Source organism: Lissotriton helveticus, chromosome 3_1 (assembly GCF_964261635.1).
Source record: "Lissotriton helveticus chromosome 3_1, aLisHel1.1, whole genome shotgun sequence".
Classification (NCBI taxonomy): domain Eukaryota; kingdom Metazoa; phylum Chordata; class Amphibia; order Caudata; family Salamandridae; genus Lissotriton; species Lissotriton helveticus.
This window is the reverse complement of record NC_136061.1, coordinates 159608212-159623088: the sequence shown is the minus strand read 5'-3', so window position 1 is coordinate 159623088 and position 14877 is coordinate 159608212. Positions and strand designations below refer to the sequence as shown.

At 44.7% G+C, this 14877-nt stretch overlaps 1 protein-coding gene across 12 annotated transcripts in view; it reads left to right on the top strand.

The window, feature by feature from the left end:
• The window catches only part of LOC144822215 (uncharacterized), a 512171-nt gene that overhangs the window by 5423 nt on the left and 491871 nt on the right, over window positions 1-14877 (top strand). Inside the window, exon 2 of one of the 12 annotated variants that reach the window (XM_078679453.1) lies at window positions 7275-7332. The exons of the other annotated variants lie outside the window; for them this stretch is intronic. The gene's annotated coding sequence lies outside the window, so the exon portion shown is untranslated. The remainder of the gene's footprint in view (window positions 1-7274; window positions 7333-14877) is intronic. 12 annotated transcript variants of the gene reach the window in all.

Genomic DNA, 14877 nt, shown 5'->3' with positions numbered 1-14877 from the left:
TGTTTTTCCACGCGCACAGCACTCCTGCTAGCGTCAAGTGTTACCTAGCCTCCGTCGGAGTTAGGGGATCGAGTGTGTCATTCTGGGACCGTTCGATGCACCATGATTCTTTACTACTGGTTCCGGTACACAATCTGCAGTGTAGGGCTGCATGTCCTTCATATCATGTAGACAATACATGCAGCAAAGAATTAAGATTCATTTCATGACATCAAGCTGCTTATGGTATCTCCTAAAACCCTAGCACACACACCCTGTTTCCGTATGGTACAGCACCTCTATAAACTAACCTGTGTCTGGTACTTGTAGTGCTCTTGCTTCAGCTACGGTTGTCTCCTTTCCACCAACAAAATACTGGCCAGTTGTTGTTTTAAAAGTCTGAAAGTCCCGTGTATCATATGAAAGATGAATTTAAACAAAATCATATACATTTATTTATAACATCACTTTTATGCCTTTGTTGCCTACAATTATTTACTAGGTATCGTTAAAGTAGCTCAAGCACATTTAAAAGTGCTTTATATTTATTGTTTGAAGTATGTACAGATAATGTATACAAATACTGCTTTCCTGATTTTGCTTATTTTTGTGCCAGCCGATACAGAAAAATACCAGTGGTGCAGGTAGAACACTGGCCAGGCCCCAACTCAAGCCTCGGCAGTCCCTCCTCTCGGAGCATTTCACCCTCAACTGGCACCAGGCCTGCAAGCACTGAACCGTTCCCTTGCCCTTCAGGTGTGCTGTGAGAGCAGGGTTGGGGCTGCAGGGCCTCGTGTCCGTCCGAGAGAAGTGGAGCAGCCTGTCTGTCAAGTTAATGACATGACCCAGCCTGCTGTGAGACTGAATGACAGTATATCTCCTTGTTGCACTCGCTATGCTGTAAGATTTGCTTTTTAGGCTAGTGTGCTGTTATGAAGGATCCAATCAATGAGATCATCTCAGCAGCTGCGGTGCCTGCCTTCCCTCTGTCACTGAGAACTACAGTCCCGCAGTCTGTCTTCAGTCATTGTCCTTCCATTGCAGGTGCTTTGCAGGAGTTTTAAGAATTTCTTAGTTTTTTGTTGCTCAAATGGGTGTAATTTGCAATATTTGTATTTTTCCCTCGTCTTTATTGCTTGATTTTGCTTGCGGGAAAGTGTCACTCATAGTCCTTGAAATGTCACTCATAATTACACTGAAATTATGAAAATGTCACTCATAGCAATCTGAAACCTTGGCAGCTATGCATAAGTCTAACTTCATTGTGTGCTAGTACTCACATCTTACTGCTGGATTGTTTGGAGTGATTCGAGAATAAATCACAGACAATTCTTTGTCAGGCGTCCCACAGAAGGTGCTATGGAAAGCCTTGTGCAAATCACTGAATTCTTCAATTTACTCTTCAGCCCGCTTCAACCTGCGTAGTTTCAGGTGCCACATTTCTGACTGACTTTAACATGGCTTCTGAATCTCCTCCTTAAACCTGGTGAACTCTTCTCTTTTTTGCTGTTAGGCAATCGCATAAATATGAATGTACCTGTGTTTAGAAAGGCAACAACAACTATTACAGGGTTGTGCAAAGTTTACAAAGTTCTCATTCGCCAACGTTTAACTTTTTTTTTCTTTTTATAAATCGCCCTCGAAATAGTAAAAAAATAATTTCGTACACCTCTAATTAAATGTACATCTGTTTCATCTCTCTTCACCCCTCCCCTTCAAGTTGAAAGTAACAGGAAACATTTTTTACAACACTTTACTGCTGGATTAGGTCGTGTTTGCTTGCTAGAAAATCACTAAATACAAAAGTAACCAAAGAAAAGAAATGAGAGAGCACTCAAGTTCGATCAAAATGCACAAGATATCATAATCCTGTTTTCTGCGCCGCACTAGCGCAGAAGAGGTTGGTGCGCTTTTTGTTGTCTTGAGCGCATACATTAATTTGAAAAATCTTCCAGTTAATGCATGTTTCGCTGCCAACAGAGCTTTGAAACACAGGGCAGTAATTGCCTCTTTGTATTTTCGCTGTCAGAAAACCATGCATGGCAGCCAGAGCCGCTGTAGGGGAAAGGAAGCTGCCAATCTGGCAATCAAGCCAAAATGCAGTGGCTCTTCTCCCATCACGTGGCAGAGACAAGCAGGACCACAGATCGAATGCTGGTCTCTCTTAGAGCACAAACATGAAAATGTAGGAAAAACATACAGAACAATGACTGCAAATACCACACTTATTTTATCTCATATTTACCACATGCAGACTGTCCATTAGATCAGCAAAGGGCTGGTAGTATGCAGGGCCGGCTCTAGGCTCATGGTGGCCCTGTTCAAGGAGCGTAGGTGGGGGCCCCGGAAGAGGGGGTCCGGACGGACTTTGATAACCCCAGAAGTTGACTACACACAATACAAACTTAACGTCCAGAAAGCATTTTCATAATTAAAGCATCTCTTTAGAATACATGCTTTAGGAAGACCACCTTATTCATTTCTCCTTCCATCTTTAGGGGATTTCTTTCTTAGCATTTTTGCTTTTGGTTTAAATGAAGTATACATAGATAAATATGTTGTCTCTAGCAACAGCAAGTGCACAGTATGCACTGTTATATGTATTTTTATATAGCTAGGGCAACTAGTAGCTGAAGGCAGGGTGTGTGAGAAAAGGCTTCTGGCCTATGTTTATATGCCAAATTAGAGGAAATAGTGAATTGTGATTGCTGGATTGTTAGCCGACCTATGCATGTGTTTGTTTCACTTGGCTGGACTGTTGGCCCCAAGCCCAACCCATTAATTCAATACCTGTCCCACTACCTTCCCACCACTGCACAGACGCCATCAGATGAGTTTTCAGTGCTAAAGGCGGTATTAATTCAATAATACGTGGTTGATCCTATAATCTATAAAATTGTAGAGTGCTGCTAGGAAAGCATTTCGCCTTCATGCCTAAGAAAGACATTTCACAATTGCCGTTCTCCTTTTGTAGAGGTACTTTGCCACAAGAGACACCTCTGTTGTTAATTGAGGCACACCACATTAAAAGTGAGACTGGCATTAAAGGCATATGATTATGATTACCGACGCGTTGACTTTATTTCCCCGTGTGATTTCAAAAGGTCGTACTTGGGCGGCGGGCCTCATGAGTCGGCCGGGCCGCGGCGGGATTGCCATGCCATGACGCGAAATTGGGCAAAACAGTGCTGAGGGGTTGTACAAACGGCTGGCGGTTGCGCTATGATCGGGTGTGACTGTTAACTGTAACCCTATTTCTAAGAAGGCAAGGAGATGAACTTTTCAAAGGCAGAGATGGTAGGATTTGGTCGAACAACATTATGCTAGGTCGTTGCCAACTGTTGAACCTGCTCGTACTATACGGAAATGAAGGGATGCATTTTCCCTTTTGATGCTGGTTTAGGAATTATAGTATATTTAAGTAGTATGCCGACTGACGAGGGGTAGCGCAGGTTGGTGGTGGCGTTTTAACATGAAGGGGTCTCATTTTCTCAATAACTTACGCCACTAAACTAAATCTAGTGTGTCATAAAATGCCAAACATGATATGAACATCCTGCGCTCTCTAAAAGATATGTCCCTTAAAGGCACTTCAACAAATGCGGTGGTTCTAACTTAGGTTCCAACTCTAGCAGCACAGCCATGTATACTGAACGAGTCAAATGAATCAAATTTCACCATTCTGCACCCAAGTTAATCAACTTTTTTTTCTCCTTTTTATCCGTTCATTTCAATTCTTTTTACTCATTCACGTCGAAGATGGTCACAAAGGCACAGGCAAAGAGATGTTTTTCCTCATATCATGACTTTATTAAAAATTAAAAACTTGCCCAATGCATTTCGGGAGGGTCCCTTCGTCAGGGGCATCTACAATACAATGTAAAACAAAATCACTTGCGTATCAGAAAACCGCTTATTTAATCTCTATTTAAATAACAACATTCCTGTTACCTCTTAAACAAACTGTTTAAAACTACACATGATAAATTGCTGCTAACTGAGATTGAAATGCGCGGTCACATTACACCAATTTGGCCTTCACATATAATCTCATTTTCAAAGAAATCTATTTAAATTCAAAACATCAGCCTACCCCACTCCTTTCCTTTGTCATTCTCGCTCGCTAATATTCAAATGCGCTTACCATAACATTTGCAAAGTTCATTCCTTCAATAAAACAGGCCGAACACGCTAGGAATCGACTCCATTTCAGTGCCGTATAACTTCGGTAATTTTTCCCTCAGTCTTTCAAGTGTGCCGAAGCACATTACCTCCCTCTCGGTCTGACTCCATTACCTGCTAAGGTTTGCTCCATTTTTTATCTCCCCTCTTCAAGTACCCACAGGTGGTTAATTACGTGAGTCTGAACCAAACAGTAAGCCTAACAAAGGACTGCTGATGTTCTATACTCCCCCTTATTTTCACCTACGTGAAGCACAAACTACATTTCCCAAAATGCTATATCGAAACCAATGCCCAATTAAACCTGCATGAAAAACCTACTCAACCACTATTTACAAGCATGTTTACCAAAGTTCTTAGCTCACAACTACATCCATAAATACAGGCTTACCTCTTTAAAAGGCATTTTGTTTTCTGGAGAGACATTTTGAAGACATCACAGTTTATCGTTCCTCTTTTTTCCGTTTGCTTAATCATATTGTAAATCATCAGCCATGTTATGCAACCCGACCCCTGTGTCAATTATCATTACCTACATTTTCAGTTTATTCCATTTTTTCTCCATTTGTTTCACTGTTCCAGTTTAATCATGGGTGCGACTTCACCAAGGTGGACGGAAAAGACAATTTAAACATTAGAGTGTGGTGAGATGCACACCTTAAAGGCACTTGGCATATTGATTTCGTTAGGTGCAGGAATTGGGAAACATCATGGTGGAGGTTTTGCATTTTGAGGTACGGGGTTGGGGGAGCGCGCTCGTGTAGTGGTGCATTTGTGATTGAGGCTGGTGGGATTGCACGGGAGGGAGTCGCCGCGCTGGACGGGCCTTTTGTTTGGATGGAGAGGGATAGTAACTGCTGCTCTTCAGTGCCCTCTTGGCAGAGGGACAAGTTAGAGACGCAGTTGTGTTGTGTTTGGTATTTTCCACCTTGCTGTTTCCGTCAATAATACGCTACGCAGAATGGACATGCAGGGGCACAAAAGGGGAGAAACACACCAATGGAAGGGCTGCCTTACAAGCAGCACGAGCACCACACTCGTGCTTGTACTTAAACGAGTCGAGTGACACAAATGTCAAAAACAAATAATCAGATTCTGAGTGCCCTTACCCGCCAGGTCACAGGACAGGTGCGCAGCGTACAGTACAGTAACTAGTAAGTACTTCTTTCTGAGGCTGCGCTGCTCAGGCTCACTCATCGACGGACGGACGGACGATGACCACCGAATGCTGTTATGTTGCAGCCGGCCCCCAGAGACTAATAGATATGCCACACAAGTTACGCACACGCGCCGGGAAGCAGCCAGGTTAGGTTGAGTACTCTGCGTGCGCCGCAGATCACCTTGGCTTCCGGCGTCTGTCTGTGCCAGCCGGGTGATGACAGTCAACTCAGCCTGGTCATTAATCATTTTAAGTAACACCCCGGCGCCCCTGCTGCCCAATCAGGAGGTCGGTGGTGCGCAGCGGAGCCAGAGAGGAGGCCAGGGAAGTGAAAGGGGGGTGTCAGGGCTTGCGGGCTGCGGAAGTCAGTATTAAAAAGTGAAACTAAAAGCCGCCGGGGTTGGAGGCCGCCAAATCCTGCCAGGGGCCGCCAGTGCAATGAATATGTGTATGATTCAATCCTCGTCGTGGCGGCCCCTGGGGTTTGGCGGCCCTGTGCAGGTGCACACTTTGCACATGCCTAGGGCCGGCCCTGTAGTATGGGCGACAGGTAATGTGTGATCCCTGCAAGTGTATTTCAAGGTGGGAAAGTGAAGTAGATCACCCCTAAACATCTTGAAGGTGTAGTGGAAAGAGGTTCAGTTTTACTCCAACCCTAGACTTGGTGGGCTGTCCACTGATGTACAGTTCACCATGTATATGAATACAGACCATGAAGAATAAAAAAATCATAAATTTAAAGGCGTATCTTAGCTTTTGTTTGTGAATACACAAAACAAACAACGTAGATTTTAGACAGAAGTGTTATGCACTGTCTCAAAATTATGACTTTCTTTGTGCATCAGGTGCAAATGTGTACTAGTGTTAATTTTGCAATATTTAATGGCATACTTTCATGCTCCTGAGCCAATCTGTGCCATGCACAACTTTGCTGGGTTCTCTAGCTTGGAGTTTCTAAGCAGCAGCAGATCCTTTTCAGCAGCAAGAAGACATCCAGCCTTGTGAAACTCATTGTCGGATGCAGCTTGCAGCCTTGCCATGCTGGAGGATTCTGAACTACGTAAAGTAAACTAATGACCTGATTTAGATCTTGACAGGACTCCCATCGTCCCTCTGCAGCTGAGTTTACAAATACTCTGTAAAGCTGACGGAATCCCACTTGTCATATATAGATGTGTACTGGCTGAATCACCATCGCCGTTGACAGAGTGTTTCCTGTCACGTAAACGGTTCACCGCTCTGCTGGTTAACATTACGCCATCACTATTGGGTAGTGAGATTGCGCTGAGCCTATTTAGATATTACAGCTGTGCTGGCGGTGTCTTAGCAGTGGATTGCCAATGGAGTGATTCTGGTGCTGGACGCGGTCAACGTTGGACTGTTCCTGTGGCTGCAAAATGGATGTTAACATCACACACCTGATGAGTTTTGGCTAATTGTGTTTACCTGCATACCAAACTATAAAACACATTACATTTCGGACCATGATCCTTTGCCATTCCACTGCACCACAACATTTTCAAGCAGAACTCTTGCCAGTGGTTTTTGGGCTTTCTCTGTTTCTTGTCCCTTATTTCTACTCTCATTTATTTTTTTGTGGGTCATAACATTTATTTCATTTTTGTTTGTTTGATAATGCCAGGGGGGAGAAATCCCAGTTTTACTGAGACAGAATTGTCAGTATGGTGTATGAAATTATTAGAGGTGAGCCACAGTTGTTTGGAGCCCAAGTACAAAATATAACCATATCTCAGAAAAGGCAAATGTGAACCAATATAGTTGACAGAGCAAATGCTGTAGCAAACAACCGGCACACACAGGAGGAAATTAGGAAGAGGTAAAATGACTTGAAGGGGAGAGTGCGTTCCCTCGCATTCAAGCATCGCCTGGAGGCCCAGAGGACTGATGTTGGTTCTCCTACCCCTCCTTATAACTTTTTTCCTGGAATTTGTAGGTCTTGCAGATCCTACATCCTGAAGGCTTGACAGGAATCCCTGGTGGAGTTGAGACCGGTAGGTTACACTTTTCAATGCGTCACTGAACCTAAATCTTGTTAGAGGTTTTCAGTTTGCTGTTTCTAATGTGTTTTGCACCTTTTAGAAACATACAAAAATATATCTATTGTCATCAAATTTGTTTTTGATAATCAAATTTATTGATTTTAAAACTAACCACAAATTTACATTGGCAGCGAAATCAAGCACAATATCTGGATAATATACAACCGTAGGGGAGATGACAGAGACTTGTGAATCATTCTTTAGGGTAAAATCTTGCATGAGGTTATCACGAATCATAAAAACACACACACCCCTCAGGACAATAGGTTGAACCATTTACCCCAAATCTTTTCAAATAGTTAAGGGCAGCCCCGGGCTTCAAAGAGGGGTTCATCTTGAGTTCCGCACCAGTCTAGCCCCGTCTCCACTTCCGCATAGTAGGGGACTTAGCCTGAGACCAGAGTGCCGCTATATCTCACTTCGCCACCGCCACTGCTGTCCCAAGGAAGCGTTTGTCGTCCCGAGAGCCATCCAGGCCATCAAACACACCTAGAATCAAACATAGTGGGTCATGGGGAACCGTCCACCCCAGGGTCTGCGTGAGTTCCAGTTCCACACCCGCCCAGAATGGTGCAAGGACAGGGCATTGCCAAATCATGTGATAAAAGTCCACTGGGGCATGATTGCATCGCGTGCATGTCGGGAGGGCAACAGATGGGCTCTGTATAGACGCGCAGGGGTGAGGTATGCTATGTGTAGGTAGTAGAGTTGGACTAGACATAACTTGGAGGAGGTTGTCAAGGTCTCAGGGGCCATAAGAGCATCCCTCCAGTCCGCACCCTCTAGGGGGCCCAACCAACCCTCCCAGCGGGCACGCAACAAATCTAGGGTTGTGGGGCCATTGCTCATGAGGGAGGGATAAATCCATGACACCCCCCTCTACCCAGATTCCCCATCATCACTTGGTCCTTGAGGGAACTAAATTCAGGGAGGGAGGTGGGAGATGGAATGTGCACCCTGAGGGCATGCCTAAGCTGTAGATATTTATAAAATTAGGAGGAATGGGGGGGGAGTAGCGCTGCTGTAAGTCTGCTAAGGTTCTGATGTGGTCCCCAACCCAGACGTCCCCAAGAAGTGAGATCCCAATGTGGTCCCACCGACGTAAGTCCCGGAGAGACGAGGCCTCAGGCAGCCCAGTGCCATACCACAGGGGCGTCTGTCTGGTAAGTTTCCCATCTCATTTCGTGTGGCGCAGAGCAGTGCGCCAAGCCAAGAGGACTGTCTTAGTGATAGGGGGGGGGGTGACTTGCGGTATGGGGGCCCCATACAAGTAGGCCTGGAGCTGCGGGAAGTCCATCGTTCTGTGTTCTACCTTGTACTCTGGATAGGATCAGCCGCCCGCAAACCAGCCATGAGTCTCGTGGCCAGATAGTAAAGGTGAAGGTTGGTTACACTCATGCCCCCGTCATAAGAAGGTATGCGGCAGTGTGCCAGGGACATTCATGGTCTCCCGTCCCCCCATAAAAACCAGGTGAGGATACCATCAATCTCACAAAACCAGCTCCATTGTAGAATATATAAACAGGGGAGAACCATCATTTTAAAAAGGGCACTTCTGCCAAGGGGGTTAAGAGGAAGGGATTGCCATCTCCTGAGGTCCGCCTTGGCCTTGGTAACCAGGGGCGTAATATTCAGGGCCCATTCAAGTTCTGGAAGCAGGGCGAACCAAACCACCAGGTACTTGAAGGACTGCCTACGCAGGGGAATGGTTGTTTGCCAATCAAAGCAGGCATTGTCATCAATTTTTTTGTTGTCTTGTTTGTTTGAATGTATTTTGTTGAATATACGATTTTAGGTTGCAATGTCCATAAGACTTCCCATGATGTAATGTTGCTTGTAAGTGCCTTTACACCAAATAACATATTGCATTACTGTTTTTATATTGTAAATGTCAGTTATTTTTTAACAGCATATTTTCACTCTGTATGTTTAACCTACACATTTACAAGTGTTGTTAATGTTTAATTGGAGTTACAATAACTACCATAATGCCTTGTTTTTTCTTTGTAAAAATAATATTGCAATGCTATCTTGCTCATTTTTTCTCTCCTATCATATTTTCACACAATGTGTTATGTATTGATCAATCCCTGTTTTCAAATGTTTTTGTGTTTAATTTTGTATGCTGTCCTATCCCTGTTAATTGATTAATTTGAAGTTATTATTTTCTCAAATCAAAGTTTATTTACTAAACTTTTTTGAGGTATGTCATTTTGTATGTGGAACACAAGTGGTGACTTTTGTGAAAATGTTTTCTGCAATGTGCATATGATGACTAATGCTATTTATCCTCCTAAGTTGTGTAAAGGTCAGAATATTAGCCGCTAGGTCTTGGAATGGTTGAATTCCCATTTCAACTCTCTACTGTGTTGTGTTAAATGTTTTGTATATTTTATGTATACTTTCTAATCATCTTATTGCATTTCAGGACATCTTTTCACCTGCTTTTTTGAAGTAGTTTTGGGTGTCATTCAAAATATTTGTGTAACCTATTATAATACCACTGAAAGGTACAATCAATATAATCTTTTACTTTTTATTTTTTGGTTGCTTCATATTTTAGCTTCAAAATAATTAGATGTATAATCCAGATTCTTAAAATGTGTACTTTTTATGAGTTCATAATAGGTCCAACAGGCAGAATATGTGCTCAACCGTCTGCTGAGGATACCTCTACTCTAGACCAGGATCAAGGCTTCAGTTAGGACTGCACTCCTGCAAGTACGGTTGACAAGGAGCAGTCTAGTCCAATTGGTCCGTCTGGGCAGACAGCTACAGAGAGTCTCACTCTTCCCACCCCCACCCCAGCTATTATCACTCCTCAGTCTGCGTATACCTCCACTTCCTGTGTCGAAACCAACATCACAGCAATCTTGTGCCCCCCATTTCTGTCTGTTGTTGATACACCACCACCATTACCTCCAGTTCAGCCAGAAACCAGTGGGATGGGGCACATTGGGTCAAGGGCACAGGGTGGTGGGATTAGGAGTCGAGGAAGGGATCTGAGGGCCAGCAAAGTGAGGCCACTAGGCTCATTGTCACCCAAGCCACCGTCGACCAACTCTTGGGATCCCTCTATCAATCCCAAGACATGATGGGCCAGGTCCTGATTGAGCTCCGGGAGATGAAACAGTTCCAGAGGGAGCACAATGTACAGATGAAGAATCTGAACTGCAATTTGGGCTCCTCACTGGGGTGCTGTATGATATTTCACCCATATGTGCAGGGCTTTTCCAGAAACATCTTCCTCTTTCTGTAGTCCAACTACATCTGTTCTAACTACATCTGCCTCAGCCACAGAAAGGGAGGCCTCCCACAAGAGGAAACAGCTGCACCTACCTTATTCCCTGCAACTGTGGATCCACCACCCCCCTCAGGAGGGGACGTTTAGGCTGACTACCAGAAGAGGATGGCAGCACCTCCACCACCAGCAAGAGATGCAAAATCTAATATCCTCAAATGTGTGACTACCATTTACTCTGTGGACTATTTATTGAACACATTTACCTTTCTGATGCCAGTTGTATTTTGAACATTGGACTACAAATAATGTTGGCTCTGCAGTAATAGTTTCATTCGCCATGATTGACTGTTTTAAGTTTTGGTTTAGTTTTTTGATTTCATCCTGTGTTGTTCTTTTTTTGGGTTATGTTGAATAAAACAAAATGACAAAGTCAAAGACTGTTCTTATATTTCAGTTCTCAATGTATTCATTTTTTTCTTTGTATCATACATTTTAAATTGTAAACGTTAAAAATGGTAGTTTAGATATAAATGTCCATGTAGGTGATGTGTCCCACATTCTTCAGAAATAGGCAAAATTAACAAAAATCACAGATAATAGACTGGTACTTTATTAAATTGGAAGAAATAAATGATTGCTGTTTTTTTCTTAAACATTACAAACTATGCATAACCCAAATACTTAGGGCCTTATTACGAGTGTGGCACTCCTCCTGCATCACTGTCACCACTGCGCTTGCAGGAAGACTGACAAGACAGTGGTGCGCCTGCCCGCTGGATTATGAGTTTAATCCAGGTCAGGTGGGCGGTTCAGCGGCCGTCTTATGGCGGCTGATGTGTTAGGCTCATAGGAGAGCCTTAACAGCAGATCTCTGCTGTGACAGCGCCTGCAGCATGTTCCTGTATGGTGTGGCATGCGCTATATCATGCATTCCTCACCATGAAGGAATGGGGGTTTTAGGGCTCCCATAGTTGCATCTCCACCACCGTTTTTATGGCAGGCTCACTGCCATGAAATGGGTGGTGGAAAAGCAACTTGGAATATGCGTGACAGTGCCACAGTGCACAACCAGCATATTCCTGCCCCTTACTGCTGCACCACCACCAAGGGGCGGTCCTGTAGTAGTGCGATCGCCACACTAGAAATACTGTGGGTGGAACTGGAGTGGTGGCGGTGGTCCTAGGACCACCATACTAATAATAGTGCCTTTTTCTCATTTACAGTTCCAGACCTTGCCCCATGGAAGACGGAATGTAATCAAAGACATCAGATTAAATAGGCTGACTAATTCTGATTTATGGACGACGGTGGAGATGGCCGCCTAAATCCGTCGCTCGTCGCACAGGAGGGCGAATTCTCCATACCCAGGAGATTACGCTACAAAACTCAACCCAGCTTTTAAGGATTTCAGAACCGCATACCTTCCAGCGCTCCCAGGTTCCGGAATTTGGTGTTTCAGATGTCGCGATCGGAGATTCTAAGCTTGGGGAAATGGACAGCCATAGTCTCTCTGCTGAACCCGAATATGGCGCCGACCCTCGCATATCTCCGGCCCTGTTCACCCACACTTCGGGCCCGTGCTTAAGCGGCAATCATGTGCACTGGCATGCCACCATCATATACCTAAGTTGAGCGTCTAGAGCTTGTAAGCTGCCAAACGTTATAAAATTGAAAGACTCACTCGTCTTACTTACTACACGCTTCTAATGCCTGACCCCGTAATGGTGAGGAGCGGCTGCAGCGCTGCGGTCTCCCTTATGTTTCGAGCTCGTGGGAGTGAACCTGCCCTCATGTTCCCTATGTCCGTGTGGAGAGCCCTGTTTCCTCCCTTCTGCCTGCACCCCAGTGCTAGTCCAGCTTTAACGACCACAGACACGACATCGGCCAGCGGCCAGCCTGACTCTAAAATGACGGCGACGGCGGGGGCAAACAAGCGCGAAAATTAGATGCGAGACAGGAGCGGCGGGAGATTTGGAGTTTAAGAGACACTGTGGGCTGCTGTGGGCTGCAGCTGCTGCCAAAACCTGCTGCTGCTGCAACTTGCTGATTCTGCACACAACCATACGCTCCACCATACTCACAGGAGGTATCGTGCTAAATGGGATCTTGCTAAATGGTATCTTGCTGAATGGAAGGTATTTAGCTTAATGGAGTCTGCTGCCACTGAAGTACACAACCAACACCAGGAAGCTAGCTATTGACAACCATTCCCTTATAAACTGCTGGTACCCTGTTGGGACACTGTGCGCTGGATCTCAATTGTGGTGGGAACAGCGGAGGACTCCCCTGCACAGCGTGTGTGTTTCACATGTGATCTATATCTTCCCCACATATCTGCCCGGCCGATCTACCTGTGTCCTAACTGTGGTCTGGTTACTTCACCTGGCTTTCTATACGAGGTACACACCCATGATAGTAACCTGCCAGGCGATTATACCACTTTTGACCTACAGCCTGTCTATACACAACTGGCCACCTGATTAGGTTTCAGGACTGCCATGCTGAACCTTCCTCACCGATTTACCACCTGTGAGTAAGCACCGGCTACACAGTGTTTCGAGGGAGGAGCAAATACCTCCGGATCTGCTTCTTGCCATCCAGCAGTAGTGGGCTCACTATCACCGGCACCTCAACCTGCAGATCTTTTCCTCACCTCGCTTCCTGCCACAAGTAAAATAGTGCGAAGCAAACAGACGACCGCACAGACAGGTACTCACTATCAAGTGCTTGCAGTGTAATCTCGCTTCACCTTGCCTCTTCTCATCTCCCCCTGTGCCTGACGACCCTACAAAGATGGCGGAGAGAGACAACAAAAACAACAAGAAAGTAAGACCTGAACACACATTGTCTGAATCGCCTATCAAAGCTAAATCAGACCTGACTAGGACATTGGACATGATACTTAAGAAATTGGCGGAAGTCCACGACTTGGCTAAATCCACGAAAGGTAACACCGATACCATGCAATTGGAGCTCACAGCGACCAGGGCTGACATGAGCTCTATGAACAAAAGCATTAGTGAAGCGGAACAACGGGTAAGCGACGTAGAAGACAAAACAACCCATTCGTCCAAAATAAAACACAACACCTTCAGAGCACTACAAATGACCTCAAGCGTCAAAATGCTGAGTTAGAGGACCGTAATAGGAGAGGTAATGTACGCATCTTTGGTGTTCCGGAGGATTCAGAAAAAGACGCAGAATCCTGTGTGGCCTTCCTTGAAGCATGGATCCCAACGGTCACGTGGATTAACTTCCACCACGGCCTAGAATTAGACAGGGCACACAGAATACCAACATTCATTTCCCAGGGAAAAAGAGGCCCTCGTCCCTTGATCTGCAAACCTCTCCGGTTTCAACACACTGAGGCCGTATTGCAATTCGCCAGAAAAAGTCATCACATCTCTTGGGACGGTCATCGTATAATCTTTACTCAGGACTATTCCAAAGAGACTGTTGAGACAAGAAAAGGTTTCCTATCTTTGAGAGATAAACTGAAGGTAAAAGATATTCAATTCTCATTCGCAGGCCCGGCAAGGTTTAAGATTATTGACCATTGCAAACCACGCTTCTTCTCGAGCCCTCAAGACCTGGCACGTCACCTCGAAGACTCTCCTCCACATTCCATGGACTCTTCAAGCGGATCTTCGAATAAACGGAAAACTGATACCCACAATTCTTCTAACCACTGACTGTTGAATGGTTGCTCTGGTGAGCTATTGATCTGTCAGGAAGCGTATCAGATGGTTCTTTAAACACTACTTTCTATCATTGCCATCGTCATAAACTGTCTTGGTTATAGGCGGTACCATTTAGTACTAGCAAATTAGCAATGACCAGTGTATTGGTTCAATCTTCATGAGTAGTTATGTTCTTTAATAATGTACGAGATCACTCTTCTACGAAAAGATTCAATACTGTTAGAAACCTTTTACAGGTGTTTTTAATATACTTGAGCCTTACCTGAGCCCCGTGTATGCCAAGTATCACATATGTTTTTGGATGCAGCGTCTTTGAATTTCAAGCCGTAAAGCTGATTTCCGGCCATTATGCTGCCTCACTCCTCATAGGTAATCCTCATATGTGTTCATTAGTTCTCATACAGGCTTAATGGGGTTATAAACTACTAACATTCAAAATGTTAAAAATGCTCATAGTTGATATGCTCAAAGTTGAAGCGTTATATTTGAGATAGGCCTGGACCTCACCTAGGTGCTTTGTACAGCATATGTTATGTTATACATGTTTGCGCA